The sequence below is a fragment of the Heterocephalus glaber genome, unplaced genomic scaffold (assembly GCF_053883595.1).
Source record: "Heterocephalus glaber isolate CG9 unplaced genomic scaffold, H.glaber_assembly_v1.0 deba00001553, whole genome shotgun sequence".
NCBI classification, from domain to species: Eukaryota; Metazoa; Chordata; class Mammalia; order Rodentia; family Bathyergidae; genus Heterocephalus; species Heterocephalus glaber.
Genome location: NW_028258344.1, coordinates 11608429 through 11626519, shown reverse-complemented (window position 1 = coordinate 11626519; position 18091 = coordinate 11608429). Strand labels below are relative to the sequence as shown.

The following is an 18091-nucleotide window of genomic DNA, read 5'->3' as shown; positions in this document are numbered from 1 at the left end:
GAATAAGATAAACCTTTAAAAAGGAGTTAGCCAGTCCTGGGTATTTAGCTCAATGGTTCTGTCACCTCCCCAGCAAGCGCAAGGACTTGAGTTCGATCCCTGGTACCAAAAACAAAACAAGGAAGGAGTTAGCCAGTGATTTCACATATTGCCAAAGGGTTAATATAATCAAAGCCTAAAAGTTTTCCACTATCTTTAGCAGCAAGGCACTCTACCAGTCATTTAAAGAGTTCTACCTATTCTATCTTCCAGCAGATGTAATGTTTTTGTTTTAATATTTAGATCTTTGATTCATTTTGATTTTAGTTTAGGGCATGGTGAAAGATACAGGTCTAGTTTCAATCTTTGGCATGTGGAAAGCCAGTTTTTCCAGCACCATTTATTAAAGAGGCTTTCTTCCAGAGAAGGTGTTTGGCTTCTTTGTCAAAGATAAGGTGGCTGAGTATGTTTGGAGTTGTTTCTGCATCTTCTGATCTGTTCCATTGATCGGTTCTGTTTTTTCACCAGTACCATGCTGTTTTTATCACAGTAGCTTTATAGTATCAAGTCAAGGACTGTGATGCCACCTGCCTTGCTTTTGTTGTCCAGAATTGCTTTTGCTATTCTAGGCCTCTTCTTGTTCCTAATGAATTTTAGGATTGTTCTCTAATTCTGTGAGATATACTATTGGTATTTTGATCAGGATTGTATTAAATCTGTATAACAATTTTGGAAGTTTGACCATTTTCACTATATTGGTTCTTCCTACCCAAAACAAGGGATATCTTTCCATCCTCTTCAATCTCCTTTTTCAGTACTGTAGTTTTTTTATTGTTTTTTTTGTTTGTTTGTTTGTTTTGGTACCGGGGATCGAACTCGGGACCTTGTGCTTGCAATGCACTTGCAAGGCAGGCGGTGGAACCACTGAGCTAAATTCCCAGCCCAGTACTGTAGTTTTTAAAGTAAAGATCTTTTACTCCTTTCATTAGATTGATTCCTAGATTTTCTTTTTATGCTACTGGGAAAGGTGTTGTTTCCTTAATTTCTCTCTCATTGAGTTTTGTTTTTTTTTTTGCATACAGTAAATGCTGTTGATTTTTGAGTGTTGACTGTATTCAGCTATGCTACTAAATTTGATTATTAAATCCAGAAGTCTTTTGGTTGAGTTTTTGGAGTCTTCTATGTAGAGTATCACAAATAATGATAATTTAACTTCTTCCTTTCCTATCCTTACTCCTTTTATTTCTTTCTCTTGTCCAGTTGCTCTAACTAATGTTTCCAGAACTATATTGAATAAGAGTGGTGATAGTGGATGTCCTTGTCTTGTTCCTCATTTTAGAGTGAAAGCTTCCAGTTTTTGTCCAGTTGTATGATGTTGGCTGTTAGTTTGTCATAGATGGCTTTTATCAGATTGAGACAAAGACTACCTATTCCAATTTTCTGTAGGGTTTTTATCATGAATGCATGTTGGATTTTGTCGAATGCTTTTTCTGCATCTATTGAGATGATCATGTAGTTTTTGTCCTTGGCTCTGTTAATATGGTGTATTAAGTTATTGATTTGTGGGGCTGGGGATTTAGCTCTGGTTTCACCCCCTGCTGCGCAAGTGTAAGGACCCAAGTTCAATCCCCGGTACAAAAAAAAAAAAAAAGTTATTGATTTGTGTATATTGAACCATCCTTACATCCCTGGGATGAATCCTAATTGGTCATGGTGTATATAAGCTTCTTGATAATTTGCTGCATTCTGTTTGCCAGTATCTTATTGAAGATTTTGTGTCTATGTTCATTCTGGAGATTGCTGTTATTTCTGTGAACAAATTTGTTTATTTTGGTTGCACTTTCTCCTGCTTTTTCATTGACTCCAATCAATCTTTTATAATTTTTTTTGGTTTTTTGAGACAAGGTCTCACTATGTAGCTCAGGCTGGCCTCGAACTTGCAGGTGATCCTCCTGCCTCAGCCTCCTGAGTGCTGGAATTATAGGCATCCACTAGCATACCCAGCCCAATCAATCATATGTTATTCTAATTTGCATCATCTGGCAGTTGGATTAATTTTTCATTGCCCCTTGCTATTTTTCTTCTTTTTTTAATTAATTTCATTGGTACATTTTAGGTATACAATATAATGACGTTCATCATTGGAAATTTGCTCTTTTACATAATTTCTCTTGGTTCTTATTTTTTCCTCATTCCCCTGCCCTCCCTTCAACCCCTCCATCCCTCCCTATTTACAAAGACTTTGTTTCCCTTTTTTCATTTTCTCATATTTTTTTTCCCCATTAACTTTATTGGTACATTTTAGGTATAAAATACAGTTACAGTCATCATTGGGATCTTGTGCCACTACATGAGTCTCTCAGTTCTTATTTTTTTTCCCCTTCTCTTGCCCTCCCTTCACCCCCTCCACCCTTCCCTATTTGCAAAGACTTTGTTTCTATTTTTTTCCTCTTCTCATATTTTTTCCTTTCCCTTTTTTCCCTTCCCCTACCCCTCCCAATTCCCCTGCTTTTTTAGACCTTTTCTTCCTGTTACACAATATCAGTTATACATTTTTTAAATTATAATATTAAGATCTAGGAGACATTACCACAGATTTTACAGAATTTAAAAGGATATAGAAAGCATATTACAAAAATCTTTTTTGAAATAAATTTGACAACTTCTAAGAAGTAACTAAGAAGACAAATTAATGAAACTAACTCTGAAGGAAATATAAAATTTGAATAGCACTTATTCAAGTATATTCCTAGCTTGAAAACCTACCTATATGACAACAGCAGGCTCATAAACATTTTAACTGATAAATTATATCAAACATTTAAAGCAGAAAAAAGAAGGAACACTTCTTCCCTCATTTTAGGAACTCAACATTGTGCTAATCCTAAAATTGAATAAAGATAATAGAAGAAAAAAATACGAACATAGATAGAAATTTGTTTAACAAAACCAACTCTTAGAAGTCAGATCTGGCAGGATGTAGAAAGTGGTTTTGTTATAGGGATGGCAGTGTTGGTTCAGCATTGGGAGATCCACCCCCAAAAGTCATCATTTTAACAGAGGATAGGAAAAAGCCATATGATCCTGTCAGTAGTTGGAGAAAAAGTATTGGACCAAATTCTATAGCTGTTCGTGGTAAAAGCTATCAGGAGACTAGAAGTAGAACAGAAACTTCTCAACAAATTAAAGACATGTACTCCATACTTCCAGCGAGAATGCCTTGTATGAATGGAGAAGATACAATGCTTTCTACTTAAGGTGGGGAACAAGGGCAGATATACTTACTCTTCAACTGTCCATTATCATTTTCTCATATTCCATTCCCTTCTTTTCTTTCCCCTACCCCTCCCACTTCCCCTTCCCCTTTCCTTCCTATTTCACATCTATTATACCTTTTAGTCCTCATTTACACTTTCAGTTTCTCACACGTGTGTACTAATTATTTCACTTAAGAGCATCGCTTCAATGTGCATCCATTTAGCTATAAATGTCTCTAATTTCTCATTTTTAATGGCTGAGTAGTACTCCACTTTATTTTTAAAAACACCTTTTCTTTATCCAGGCTCCAGTTGATGGGCAATTGGGCTGCTTCCAAGTGTTAGCTATTACAAACTGTGCTACTGTGAACATTGGTGCACATATATCACTGTGGCGTGATTCTTTTAATTCTTTGGGGAAGATACCCAGCAGGGGAATAGCTGGGTCAAATGGGACTTCCAGTCCTAGTTCTTTGAGGCATCTCCATACTGATTTCCACAGTGGTTGCACCAGTCTACTCTCCCAACAGCAGTGGAGTGCTATTTTTAAGAAATCTTTCTTTTCATGATCACTAACCACAATCCTGTCTTCTATATCTGATATTCTGTCCTCACATTGGCTCATTCTGCTGCATATACTTTCAGTGGAATTTTTAATCTCAACATCTGTTTGAATATGTCTCATGGATTCCATTTCTTTCCTATGCTAGGCATTCATAGTTTGCATCATTTTCCTAAGCTCCTTGATTTTTTTTTAATCTATATCTGCTCTAGAGTCACTATGTCTTTCATTATGGTCACCATCTCTGTAGTTATCTGAGAAATTACTTCTAATTTTCTTTTTTTCTAGAGCCCCATTCATCTGCTTTGTTACTTCTGCTCTTAACACTTCAGAGAGTCCAGGTGGGTGGCTTTCAAACTGTTTCACCTCATTCACCCCTGGGTTTGCCTTTGGTGAGCTGGAAGTCTGGGGCTGCATCTTGCTTAAGTGTCTTCTCATTTTCTTTTTTTAACATTTAATTCCTGGGTTGAGGCTTGTAAATTGCTTATAGCAGGTAGCTTTATTGCTAGTATTGAGAACCCTTAGGAGATGACTGCTTCTCAGAGATGTCTTCTAGGTATAGCTGGATTTTGGGTTTTGAGTCTGTTGCAAGATCTCACCTCTTTAGTTTATTGGGGATGAGAAGTTGCTGCCTATTTGGCCTAGCCTCTGGTTCTTTGGCACTGGCCTATAGTATTGTTTATGACCCTTAGGCAATCTCAGTCTTGGTATACCAGAAAGAACAACTGATTAGAACAATTATGTCACCTTGGCTGAAGTAGTACAATCAGCAATAACAATAGTATCAAACAGCCTAGAAAATGACAGACTGTAGTACCTATTAATTTGCCACCTTTAACCATATGAACTATATCTGTGGTTATATAACAAAACCCAAAACAAATAAGAAATTTGTATTCAGTAAATATGTCTTCAATACAATGATTTTACCCTCAGGGGAGAAAAATTTAAAAGGGGTTACAGGGGGAAAAAGTAGAGAAAGAAAATAAAAATGATTAGAAGCAAAGCTGGAGGATAAAGGAAGATTACACAAACTTTGGGAAATTGGTGCAGAAGACAGGAGGGAAAGAGAGAAGGAAGAAATAAACACAAGAACAGAAAAAAAAAACTAGAAATAATGTTCACACTCATGAAAACTAGAACAAACAAGAAAAAAAAAATGCCCACTTCAGGGCATGTCTCTGCTGTCTCTGGTAGATAGAATGGACAGACAGACACCAGATCCATGTGGATTAATCCCCGCAAGCCATCCATAGATTTACAGTGGGGTAGTGGAAAATCCCAGCAAGCCTGCACCTTTAGTTCCACTGAAGTTCAGGCTGGTTTCTGGCTGTGAGGCTAGAACCTGATTTTTAGCCTGCAACACTATATGCCTCCTGCTGGTTTGAACTCAGCTCCTTGATCTTCTGCTGATTTGAACTCGGTTCTGCCTCACTTTGACACTGGGTGCCACTAGACAGAGTCAGCCTGCAGCTGCTCTGAGTTCTGAGCTCAGTTGGCCCCTCTCCAAGATAGCAAGTGGCCAATTGCCCTTTCCTGTGGCACATCTGAACCTGAATAACTCCCCGGCCACTGCAGTCCACTGTATCCCCTACTCTGTTCCACTGGTGTATTTCTCTGTGGAGGCCTCTGGGGTCACCAGTAGTCACTGTGCATCTGCAGGTTCGAGCTGCCCCTCCCACACAGCAAGTCAGGGCTCAGGGAGAAAGTGCTGTTTGCCACCTCCTTTTATGTTAAGATCTCTCTCTTTGCTCTCCCTATAGACTTCAATTCTCAATTCAGATCCTTGATGGGTCCTGGAGACCTACTTTCCTCCTTCTCTTCCTCACATTGCTATACTCCAGTGTCTGCACACCAAATCTCAGAGAAGCTGTTTCTGTGTTATCCACTACTCTGCCATCTTTCTGGAAGTCTCAGAACAGTCAAAATCTATTTACTGCCCTAGTTCTAGCCATACCAACACCAGGTGGGGTCATCCAAATAGTACACTGATAAGCTGATTGAGGTTCCTTTAATAGACATGATAGTGGTTAAATTTTAACAATAAATTGAAGTCACTCTGAAAACATACTAGCAATTTTCATTCCAAAATTTGAATACAACCATATTTTTTATATTGGTGTCCTAATCAATTAGGATATCTCAGTGGCATAGAAAACAAGTATGTTTACAGCAGAAATACAGTGGACCCTCAAGTTATGACCAGCCTGACAAACAACCTGGGTTATGACTGGAATTTTAGTTTTAACTTTCAAACAAAGTCTTCAGTTACAACTTGAATGCCATCCACTTGTGCTTCCAGATGGTCTCAGATACAGATTTAACAATTAAAGAGTCCTTTCCGGCTCTGTGACCAAAGATCCAGCTGAGGCGGAGCAGACCCTAGTGGACCTAGCCTATTGGTGAAAGGGCTTGTCAATCATCTATTGACCTTGCTGGATATTGAAACTAGGGTGTCATGCATGTTCCTGGAACTTACTTGGTCATACAAATCAAGGAGTTATGATGTTTTCCTTCAGAGCTCCACCTGTGCACATGGTGTTGATGTCGTCTCTCCTTCTAGGTGTCAGGACTGTCGGACAGCAGATCTATCAGAAAACTGAGGTCACAGAGTAAATAGCTGCTGCAAAAACTGGTTCAAGAAGCAGATGCTGAGATCCACAGCTCAGGTAACCAAAGCTGAGGAGCAGAGGCTGGTGGTCAGTGCTGGTACTGCACCCAGAAGGAAGCTCCCCTGCCTCCATCCCAGGCTCCTAGGGCAGAGAAGCTCAACCGATCCCAGCACCCAGAAGTAAGCTCCCCGCCTCCATCCCAGGCTCCTAGAGCAGAGAAGCTCAACCGGTCCCAGCACCCAGAAGTAAGCTCCCCACCTCCATCCCAGGCTCCTAGGGCAGAGAAGCTCAACCAGTCCCAGCACCTAGAAGGAAGCTGCCCCACCACCATCCCAAGCTCCTAGGGCAGAGAAGCTGAGCTGGTCCCAGCACCCGGAAGGAAGCTCTCCCGCCGCCATAACAGGCTCCTAGGGCAGAGAAGCTCAGCCGGTCCTAGCACCTGGAAGGACGCTCCCCCACTGTCATCCCAAGCTCCTAGGGCAGAGAAGGTGAGCTGCATGGGCACCAGAAGCACCCCCCACCATGGAAATGAGAAAACACATAAACAAGCCTCAAAAACAGACTTCTGGATCACCTACAGCAACCCCAAAGGGAAACGAGATGGAAAAATCTGATACTCAAACACCTGGACTCTCTGAACTGGCAACAAAAGAGGATCTGGGAAAAATAAAATCAGAAATAATTACTCAGATAACAGCAAAGATTTTGCTCATGGTGCAAGATATGATTAATAAATCTAGAGAGGACACAGATAAAAAAATAGAGGATATGAGGAACATAACGGAATCCCAACATAGGAAACAAATGGAATCCATAAAACAGATACAAACAGATTTCCAAGAGATTAAAACCTCCATCAAAAGTCTGTGCAGCAGAATGAACCAATGTGAGGATAAAATTTCAGATACAGAAGAAAAGATTGCAATTAGTGAGGAGGAAAAGAAAAATTGCTTTAAAATTGTAAGGGAACATGAGAAATCAATCCAGCAGCTGCTAGACAATGCAAAGAAGAATAACATAAGACTGATTGGAGTCAATAAAGAAAGAGGAGAGAGTGCAGATGACATAAAAAAAACTGTTCACAGAAGTGATAGCAGAAAACTTCCCAAGGAGGGGAAAAGAACTTGACATACAGATAAGTGAGGCATACAAGACTCCAGCTAGCCTTAATCAAAAAAAATCTACACATAGGTATATAATAATTAGGATTCCAGAAATCCAACAGAAGAACAAAATTCTACAAGCAGTGAGAAAAAAGAAACAAATCACATACAAAGGAAAGCTCATCAGAATCACAGCACACTTCTCAGTGCAAACCCTCAAGGCAAGAACAGCTTGGAGTGATGTATTTCAAGCCCTAAAGGAAAACAGCCTCCAACCCAGATTGATGTACCCTGCAAAACTATCTTTCAAAACTGATGGAGAAATAAGATACTTTCATGATAAAGAGCACCTCAGGAACTTCATGAATACCAAACCAGCACTCCAAAAAATTTTAGACAATACCCTAGGAAAAGACAATGAGGATCACAACCCCAGGAAGCCCAGCAGAATGAATCCATTGGGTGGGACAAATTAAACGCAAAGGGGGAGAATCCAACAAAAAGAAAAAGTCATGACAAGGCTTTTAAAACTTTGAACTTCATCTCCCTAATGAGTGTATAATTTAATCTTATTATTGTACTGATTAGTATTTTTCTGATTCTAGAGTTGCACACCATTCCTTGTGCTACACTGGCTATTTATCATCTTCTTATGTCTACATTTTAATTGGGTTGTCTATTAATGAACTCTAAGGATTCTTTATATATTCTGGTCATAGGTTATATGTATTGTAAATATGGTCTGTTTAAGGACTACTTTTCATTTTAATGATGTCATTTAAAGTTCTAAATTTTGATGGAATCCCATTTACCAATTTTTTTCTTTTATACATCATGTTTTTTGTATCCTAGGTAGTTCTTGCCTACCCTGAATTCATAAATATTTTCCCTTATAATTTGTTCTTAAAGTTTCATACTTTTAGTCTTTCTTATTTAGGTTCATAGATCCCTTCAAGTTATTTTCATGTATGGAAATAAAGAGTTGAGCTTAATTTTTTATATATGGATACCAGGTGTTCTAGTGCCGTTTGCTGCAAACACTATCTCTTCCTCGGCTCTTGAATTGAGTTTATATTCTATAAAAAGATTAATGTTAAATAATCTTTCAAAACTCAGTGGACCATATATGTGTGGTTCTATTTCTAGATTCTCTGTTTTATTCAAATGATCTATATGTCTTTCCTTACACCAACACTGCCTTGATTACTGTAACTTTAGAAGAAGTCTTAAAATTAGGTACTAAACGTCTTCCAACACTATTTTTGTTTTTAACTTTTCTAGGTCCTTTGTACTCCTACATAACTTTTAAATTTCAATATCCAATTCTTCATTTATAACAAGTATACACAGACCTGAATTTTTATATATACCTTGTGTTTTCTAATCCTGCTAGAGATTTCTTAGTATTTTCTCTGTAGATGATCATTTCATTTACATATAAAGATTTTGCTTCTGCCGTGCCAATCCTATCCTAGTTGTGTCATTTTATTGCCAGACTATTTTGGTGGGGACTAGGTTTCAAAGTTTAATGGACAGATAAAGAGTAAGCATATCTGCCCTTGTTCCCCACCTTAAGGAGAAAGCATTGTATCTTCTCCATTCATATAAGGCATTCTCGCTGGAAGTATGGAGTACATGTCTTTAATCTGTTGAGAAGGTTCTGTTCTACTTCTAGTCTCCTGACAGCTTTTACCATGAACAGCTGTGGAATTTAGTCCAATACTTTTTCTCCAACTAGTGACAGGATCATATGGCTTTTTCCTTTCCTCTGTTAAAATGATGACTTTTGGGGGTAGATCTAATGCTGAACCAACACTGCCATCCCTATAATAAAACCACTTTCTACATACTGCCAGATCTGACTTCTAATAGTTTGTTTTGTTAAACAAATTTCTATCTATGTTCATACTTTTTTCTTCTATTATCTTTATTCAATTTTAGGATTAGCACAATGTTGAGTTCCTAAAATGAGGGGAGAAGTGTTCCTTCTTTTTTCTGTTTTAATTGTTTGATGTAATTTATCAGTTAAAATGTTTATGAGCCCACTTTTGTCATATAGGTAGGTTTTCAAGATAGGAATATACTTTCTTTAATAGGTGCTATTCAAATTTTATATTTCCTCCAGAGTTAGTTTCATTAATTTGTCTTCCAAGGTACTTCTTAGAAGTTGTCAAATTTATTTCAAAAAAGATTTTTGTAATCTGCTTTCTATATCCTTTTAAATTCTGTAAAATCTGTAGTAATGTCTTCTAGATCTTGATATTGTAATTTAAAAAATGTATAATTGATATTGTGTAATAGGAAGTAAACGTCTAAAGGAGCAGGGGAAGTGGCAGGGGTAGTGGAAAGGAAAGAAAGGAAAAGAAAAAATATGAGAAGAGGAAAAAAATTGAAACAAAGACTTTGCAAATAGGGAAGGGTGGAGGTGGTGAAGGGAGGGCAAGGGAAGGGGGGAAAAATAAGAACCAAGATACTCATGTAAAGGTACAAGATCCCAATGATGACTGTAACTGTATTTTATACCTAAAATGTACCAATAAAGTTAATGGGGAAAAACAATAAAATAAAATAAAGATTCCTTCCTATGTGGGATTAATTGAGAAATCCTGGGCCAAGGTCTAAGGACACTGTCAGGAGCCATTCTACATAACTTTGGGGGAGGAATCAATTAAATTATGATTAGGGCTGTCTGAGGCCTCAATTGTCCCAGTGATGCTGTGACACTCAAGGGCAAGATTATATCAGCTGAAGACATTCTGGTTCTTTGAGAACTGAGTAGTAATACAAAAAGAGAATGGTTTTCATCTGGGGAGAGACAAATTCATCCCACCTACTCTTTTTTTTTTTTTTTGGTACCGGGGAAATCCCCGGTGTCATCCTACCTACTCTTGTAAGAACGTTTTGCTCATCTCACTGTCCTAATCAACATAAGCTCATCTACCTAAGATCCTCATCAGCATAAATCCTCATCTTCATAGGATCACCATCGCCCTCTGAGTCATCTGATACTTCCTCTGATCATCAGATCCTCATCAATGTGGGATTATTGCAGTCCTCTGAGTCATCTGATACTCCCTATGAACTCAATAAATAGTGGCAACCTTGGAGTGTCTTTCTCTTTGCCTGTTCTGAGGCAATGACCTCCCAGCCTCCTGTATACTCTGAAAATATACAAGTCTCTATTGTCTTTTTTTCTTTAGCCCTTGATGTATCCCTTTCTGGGCAGTCAGAGGATTGATCGACCTCCAATAACACTAAAATCTGCCTGGAAGAAAGTGTGGCCTAAAATTATACAGGAGAGAGACTTTGAAGACAATTGACCAACTTGAGTTACAACTGCCCTCAGGAATGAATTGATTTCATAAATCAAGGGTCCACTGTACTGGGGGAAAAGGTTTTTCTGTCCTAATTTTATTGGAGTCATTTTGAGAAATCTCTGTGTCAGTAACAAGACCTTGGTTGGAAACAGCCAAAAACAGAGAAGTGGGGGAAAGAAACAAGAAAGAAGAATTTATTGGCTAATCTAACTCCACCGAGTGCAGAATCATATTTGTCTTAGGTAAAGTTGGATTAGACTTCTATCAGGATTTTCAGTTCTAGTCTCCCCACTTGACCTAACCTCAAGCAGATTTCCCCCAAACTGGTGGCATATCACACCATCCTTTTAAGGGAGAGAAGCTGCTCACCAGTGTCAAAATAAGATTCGGACTTTACCATAATTGGTCTAATTTGGAAATTTGGATCATGAACCTACCCTGGAATTATATACAACTGATCAATTTAGTGCTATGGGGTCAGTAACCCAAAATGCATGACTACTACACAATGGTTTAAATGGATGCCACAGAGACAACCAGCAATGTCCCCTCAATCAGCCATCCTGCCCAAGGAAATACCCCCACCAAGGGACATTTATTTAAAATGTAGTTACTTTATTAAAAAGTAAGATCTTTTACAGATCGTTTGAGGTATATCTTTAAGATATTTGTGTGATCATTTTTATTACAAGTGCTTCAATTTATAACATTGAGCTTTTAGGAAGTCAGGGTTTGATTTGCAGCCATCATTTATAAACTTAACTCATGTGGCTCTGGTTCCTGGCAGTTGTCAAGGTTGGTGGGCTGTAACCTGGGCAAGATGCTTCGGAATCTGCTGGCTCTTTGACAGATTGCCCAGAGGACCATCAGCACTGCTTCACGCAGGCATTTTGAAAGTAAAGTTTCACAGAAACAAAATCTGTTTCAGGAGGACAATGGAATTCCAGTGCATCTAAAGGGTGGGGTAGCTGATGCCCTCTTCTGTAGAGCCACTAAGATGTTTACAGTTGGTGGAACCCCGTACACCATCTATCAGTTGGCTATGGCATCATCTCCTAGGAAGCTGGAATGATTTCAGTCAGACCAGCAATCGAGTGGCTCGGTTCCAGTTAGCTCTCTGGACCATTAATATGATAAATAACTGAGCTCTTCTTTGGGGATCAATATTTATTGACTTATACTAACTGCCACCAATAAAGCAGTCTTTACCATGAAAAAAAATAACTCATAAAATGGGGTTTTTATCTTTTCCTGAAAAGTATTATCTTTGAGCAAAAGAAACTGTTTTCCCTGAGTAAAGTCTGTCTTTTGTTCAGTTTCAAATTTGTCTGAGATAATTTCTCAAACTCTTCAGTAATAATATTCAGGAAATATCACTTGTAAAACAAATAAAAAGTAAAAAAAGAAAAAGTTAATCCTAGTATCCAATTAATAAAACAAGCCAGAGCAGGATTAGTAGCCCAACCTGGAGCAGAGATGGAGACAGAAGTCAGTGGATATGGAGTGGGAACTGAAGCCCTTTAAGAGCTGCAGTTGGATCCCGGAATCCAGGATGTTCCAAATTCTCCGGGTTGTTTTAATATCTCACAGTCCTACTTCCAAACATTTCAACATGATGATGTATATAATCTTGTTGGTAATTTAGGCATTTACTACCCTCTTTATGTTATACTGCCCAGCTATATGATTACTTCACTCTGCATGTTTTACTGATTAATTGCCAATAACACACCACACACATTATTTTGAAATCAATAGTACTGCCAAGAACAAAAGAACCAACAGGAGAAGAGACGCTGTTTGCATTCCATTGTTTCTGAATTTGGAAAACAAGCTCTGAGACCAAATATTAATTGCTCCCTGAGGGATCAAGTCTGAAGATTGTTGTCACAAAGTATTATGACTACCTGGTATTCAGGACTTTTAAAAATCACTGCACTGCCCAATAGAATAATAATCTGCCCAATAGTGCAGCAACTTGAAAATAAACACAGAAGAGTAGGAGCCTAAGTAACTTTACAATGAATCAGAGAAACTGTTCAGAGCTGTAGTGCTGTATTTTGCAGAGATTCAGTTTCCAAAACTGTTCTGTGAATGATGAGGTACAGATGCATAAGTTATGCATCCAGAGAAGAGTTCATTTATATTCCTAAGTCTGCACTGTATCCACATGTAGCTGAATAAACTTAACTGAATGCAGACTGTTAAGTTTCCAAGGTTTCCTTCTCTATTTCTGGATTGTTTTAACCATAACCTAAGACATACATAATGGTGAGCAATGTGATTTTTGTTTGTTTTGTTTTTGAAGACAGGAAAATACATGACAGAGACTAATGGTTCATATTTTTGCTCATCCTTATGACATAAAATAACTAAAAGATAATTATGTCCAAATTATGATCAAGTAATTACATCATCCACTTTTTAATAATGTTTCTATGTCATTGTATTTGCCAAATACTAGTTAGGAAAGTGAAAATCTAGTTCTGTTCTCTCCTTTTGGCTTATTTTCAATATGATTTCCAAGTGTAAATAAACTGAGCCAAAATGCTAGTTTAAGAACTTCAAATAACTTCTCCTGAAGTAATTCTTCTCTAAATTTCTAAAGGCTTCTATACTTTTTATCTGAATATTGGCAGCCATTCATCTTTGTAAATGTAAAATTATAATCTATTTTAGAAAACTAGTAACATGAAGGTTAGGTCAACTGTGACTAGACTGGCATACTTAAACTTTTGATCTCAGAAATCAGAATATTACAAAAATAAAATCAGGAACTCTATCATTTCAGGTCAAATTTTGGAGGAAACAGCTAAAATCATAGCTTGATAACTAACACCAATGATTAATTGCCTTTTCAACATGTGGATTATCTTGGTGCCAAAAATTAACAATTGCCTAACAAATTGGAGAGTCCCTGATGTCAGTACTCATATTTTCTTTGGATTATACTTAGCAATTATGCTAAACTTTCTAATGACTGAGTAAAATGGTATTGTGCCTTGGGGCACATTTTGATGAACTACAGTTGTACTTTTCAAAACCTAAGCGGCATGTACATAAAGGAGTATATTGTCTAGAATAGAGTTATGTTTGACCTTTTGTTAGATTTTAGAGGATTATAAATATAATAAAATTATGAATAGATTTACCATTGATAATCATTACTTTAAACAATTTACCTTCCTGAAAAATTAGTTGGTATAAACTCATCTCCAAATAAATGTTTAATTTATATGATACACTTTTGTTCTTTTAACTTGTTACTTCATATCTCCTCATATTCAGTTCATTTTGTTATTTATATATATATATTTGGGGGGGGGTACCGGAGATCAAACTAGGGACCTTCCGCTTACAAGGCAGGCAGTGGAACCACTGAGCTAAATCCCCAGCCTATTTATATTATTGATGGTGATAAATCCTCTAAAACATGCATATTAAGCCTCAGTTTTTACTTCAACTTCTATGTAATCCATCTATCATTTCTTTCATGACTTTTCAGTATAATTGAGACTATATCTGAAGATTCGTGGCTTAAAAATAAAGTAATATAAAATACTACATAAGAAATTAATTTATAATCTTTTATATGAGGATACACCATGTTGAATAACTACGACCATCTGAAATGTTCTATATTTTCAGGGAAGTTAGCAATATGCCACTGATGTCAGAATAACACATGAACACTACTTTTTAGGGAAGATTATTTTTAACCAATCTTAATATTTAAGGTAAACTATATTACTTAAAACTCAGAAACTAGGAACTATGAAATATTGAAGTGGTAATTCATTTAGACAAACATCAACACTATGGATTTCTAGATATCTCATAATTTAAAAATAATTTATGAAGGTGTTTTACCTGTTTACCAAATAACAAAACTAAAACAAAAGATATAGAATATGAGAATTTGGAACACATGTTGAAATTACATTTTCTAATTCTCAGGATCCTCTTATGTAGATTTCTCAGGGCATCTTCAATAATACTATTCATTACATTAATACTATGGCACAAAAACATTATATTTCCACTAGGATTTTGAATTTCAACTGAAAGTAGCAACTGCTTTCTCCTTCAAACTCTATAAATAAAATAAAGGTAGTTTTTCCTATTAACAAAAGGAAGATTTATATTCTGCCTTAGGACCTAAATGCTGCTAGATAGAAAAACTCAAATTTCTTTTTTATTGTTGTTGTTTAATTGTTTTGTTTTGTTTTGTTTTGGTACCGGGGATCAAACTCGGGTCCTCGCGCTTGCGCAGCAGGCGGCGAAACCACTGAGCTAAATCTCCGGCCCTGTTGTTGTTTAATTTTTAATTTTTCTTAGTATAGTATATTTGCAATTCATAATGAGTACATTCGCTGTAGGGAATCGGTATATGTATGTGACACATCTCTATTTTTTTTCCTTTCCCTCCATCCCAACCTTTTGTGTTTTTTGTGGTTGTTGTTGTTTGGTTTGGTTTTTGTTTTTGGCCAGCATCACCAAATTTCTCACTATGGCCTAAGGGCTCTTCAAGACCTGCTACCTAATTTCTTCTCATTTCATTCTCTCCTCCCTCACTGTACTCCACCCACGCTCACCTCTAGGCCCTTAAGTTTACCCAGCTCTTTTCCCCTCCAAAACCCCACACTGACACTTCCAAGGCCTGAAACACTCTTGGAAGGCTTGCAAAGTCCTGGTTCATTCTTCTCCTGTCTTCACTGAGAAGCCTTGCCTGTCTCTCCCTTTCCCTTCTTCCTGCCCACTTCTACACTACAGTAACACCTGTCCTTTTACCCTATTTGTTTTCTTCACAGAATTTACCATAACCTGAAATTATCTTGTTACTGACTTATTTACATGTTCACTGTCCCTACTTACTAGCATGTAAGCTCTATGGAGGTAGGAATGATAGGCATTTGATAAATATTTGTTCACTGAAGAAATAAAGTTACTGGACATTTTTTATTTTCTTTTAAGAGCTATCAATAATGTAATGTGGGGCCGGGGATTTAGCTCAATGGTTTTGCTGCTTGCTGCTCAAGCACAAGGACCCGAGTTCAATCCCCAGTACCAAAACAAACAAACAAACAAAAAATAAAGACAATTTTAATAATAATAATAATAATAATAATGTAATGTGTTTTTAGAAAGACAAAATGTGTCCATGCCTTTTTATGGAAATGTGATATTATAAAATTAATTCCTTTCTCAAAACCTCTTAATGAATTTAAAACAAGAGAGAAAAATGCTTTATTTTTCAACAATCACTAATGCAGAAATATGCACAAAGCCACACACTAACAAAAAAGCACCAGCAATTTTCAAATATAAGCATGGAGGAATGGAACTCTTTTCAAACAAGCTCATCAAAAAATAGTAGACAGGAGCCAAAAAAATAAAAAATGAAGCAGTTAGATGTACACAGATACATAAGATGTTTTTGCTTATTTTTACAAATTATTTTGAAAGACATGAGGGTAGAATATATTACATTGCTGAGTTCACTCTTAGCCTCAATCCATCACCAACTAATTAAACTTTTGCTGAACTTATTATTGGCCTGATAAATTTAAGCAAAGTCTTGGATCTCTACTAAAAGACAGAGGCTTTTTTAAAATTTCTAAAACAAACTGTTCCTGGAACTTAATCACAATTTTTTCTTTTTAACCTAAATTTTTTCTACAATTACAAGTCCTTGATTTCTTGCAAATCATTCCTGAAAAACTAAACTGTTAGACTATATCAAAAATAAAGATGAGGGCCAGGGATTTAGCTCAGTGACATTGCACCTGCCTCACAAGTGCAAGGTCCTGCGTTCGATCCCAGGTACCAGAATAAATAAATAAATAAATAAATAAATAAATAAATAAATAAAGATAATTTAAATAAATAAACATTATTTAAATTAGAACATCAATGGAAATGTTTACAAAATATTTTTCAGAAATCATCTTTTTTACTTTAACTGATACAAAGAAGCCTTTCAGGTAATGAAATTGATTTTTAGCTGAGATCTTTTAATTTACAGCCATGTCTCCTAATGGCCATCTGTGGAGAATAAAAAGGAACCATTTTAGAAAAGAGCCTGTATATATATTTTAAACATAATAGAACTTATGAAAATCTGTATTCAAATTAAAAGAACTTAAAATAGGAGAACTTGACAAAGTCCTTTCCTACCATTCTTAGATAGTGACAGGCAGTAGAAAGATAGCTAGATTTGTAAGTCATTCCTGGGGTTAAGTGGACTTGACTGAGTGGGGATATGATAGTATGTGCGAGAGTACTGGAAATGGCTCTCAGGCTCTACTTTATGTAGCAGATTGGACTGTAAGTAAGAAAGGAACTAGAGAAAGCATATTAGATTCGTGCAAGATAGCAATGAGTTCAGTTTTTGAAAGACTGAATTTTCCTCTAGGACATACATATACAGGTGGATTGAATATTTAGAAGTCAGCAGGATGCATGGGTCTGAAACTCAGAAGAATGCCATGGATTGTTTGATATACAACCTACATAGTAATCATTTATATTTATGGAATACATTATATAATAAATAACAGTAATCAGTTACTGATATTTATTACTGGAGCCCATATTATACATCATGGCATTAGAAGGCTCCTAATATCTCTTATAGAAGCTATCAAATAAATGATTATCTACAGGTTGTAGAAATCAGGAATGGAAAATGTTTCATCTATAACCAAAACGGCTTTGTTTGTATTGTTTCTGCAGCTTATAGTTGTGCATATAGTTGTTCATTAAGAAACTTTATGTTCCAGGTAAGCTACCATGTTCTTTAATCACTTTAATATCTCTCTTCTGAGCTTCCATTTAGAATGTCTATCAAAATAGAGATTATGTCCCAAATTTCTGAGTAAATCTTTTCTTAAGGGAATTTTCCATTGGTCCCTGTATTATTTATTTATTGCTGCATAACAAATTACCAAAATTTAGTGGATTAAAACAACACACTTACTATTGCAGAGATTTCATGGACCAGGAATCTGAGTACTCTGCTTCAGGGTCTCACCCAAGTCTACAATAAAGTATTGGCTAGGGATAAGGTCTCATTTGAAAGTGCAACACAGCATCAGTTTTTATGCCCAAAGAGTTGTTAATATTTTCATGAGACTGTGTATCTCAATTTCACTAGCTGTTGGCTAGAGACCACCCTCACATTCTTGGAACATGGGCTTTCCTAAATTACAGTTTGCCTTATCAAAGAATGCAAGTCACAAATGCAATAAAGTCTGCTAGC

General features: G+C 36.6%; 1 pseudogene; it reads left to right on the top strand.

The window, feature by feature from the left end:
* Positions 1-11650: 11650 nt before the first annotated feature.
* On the top strand, positions 11651-11902 carry LOC106009192 (cytochrome c oxidase subunit 7A2, mitochondrial pseudogene; annotated as a pseudogene).
* Positions 11903-18091: the final 6189 nt, after the last annotated feature.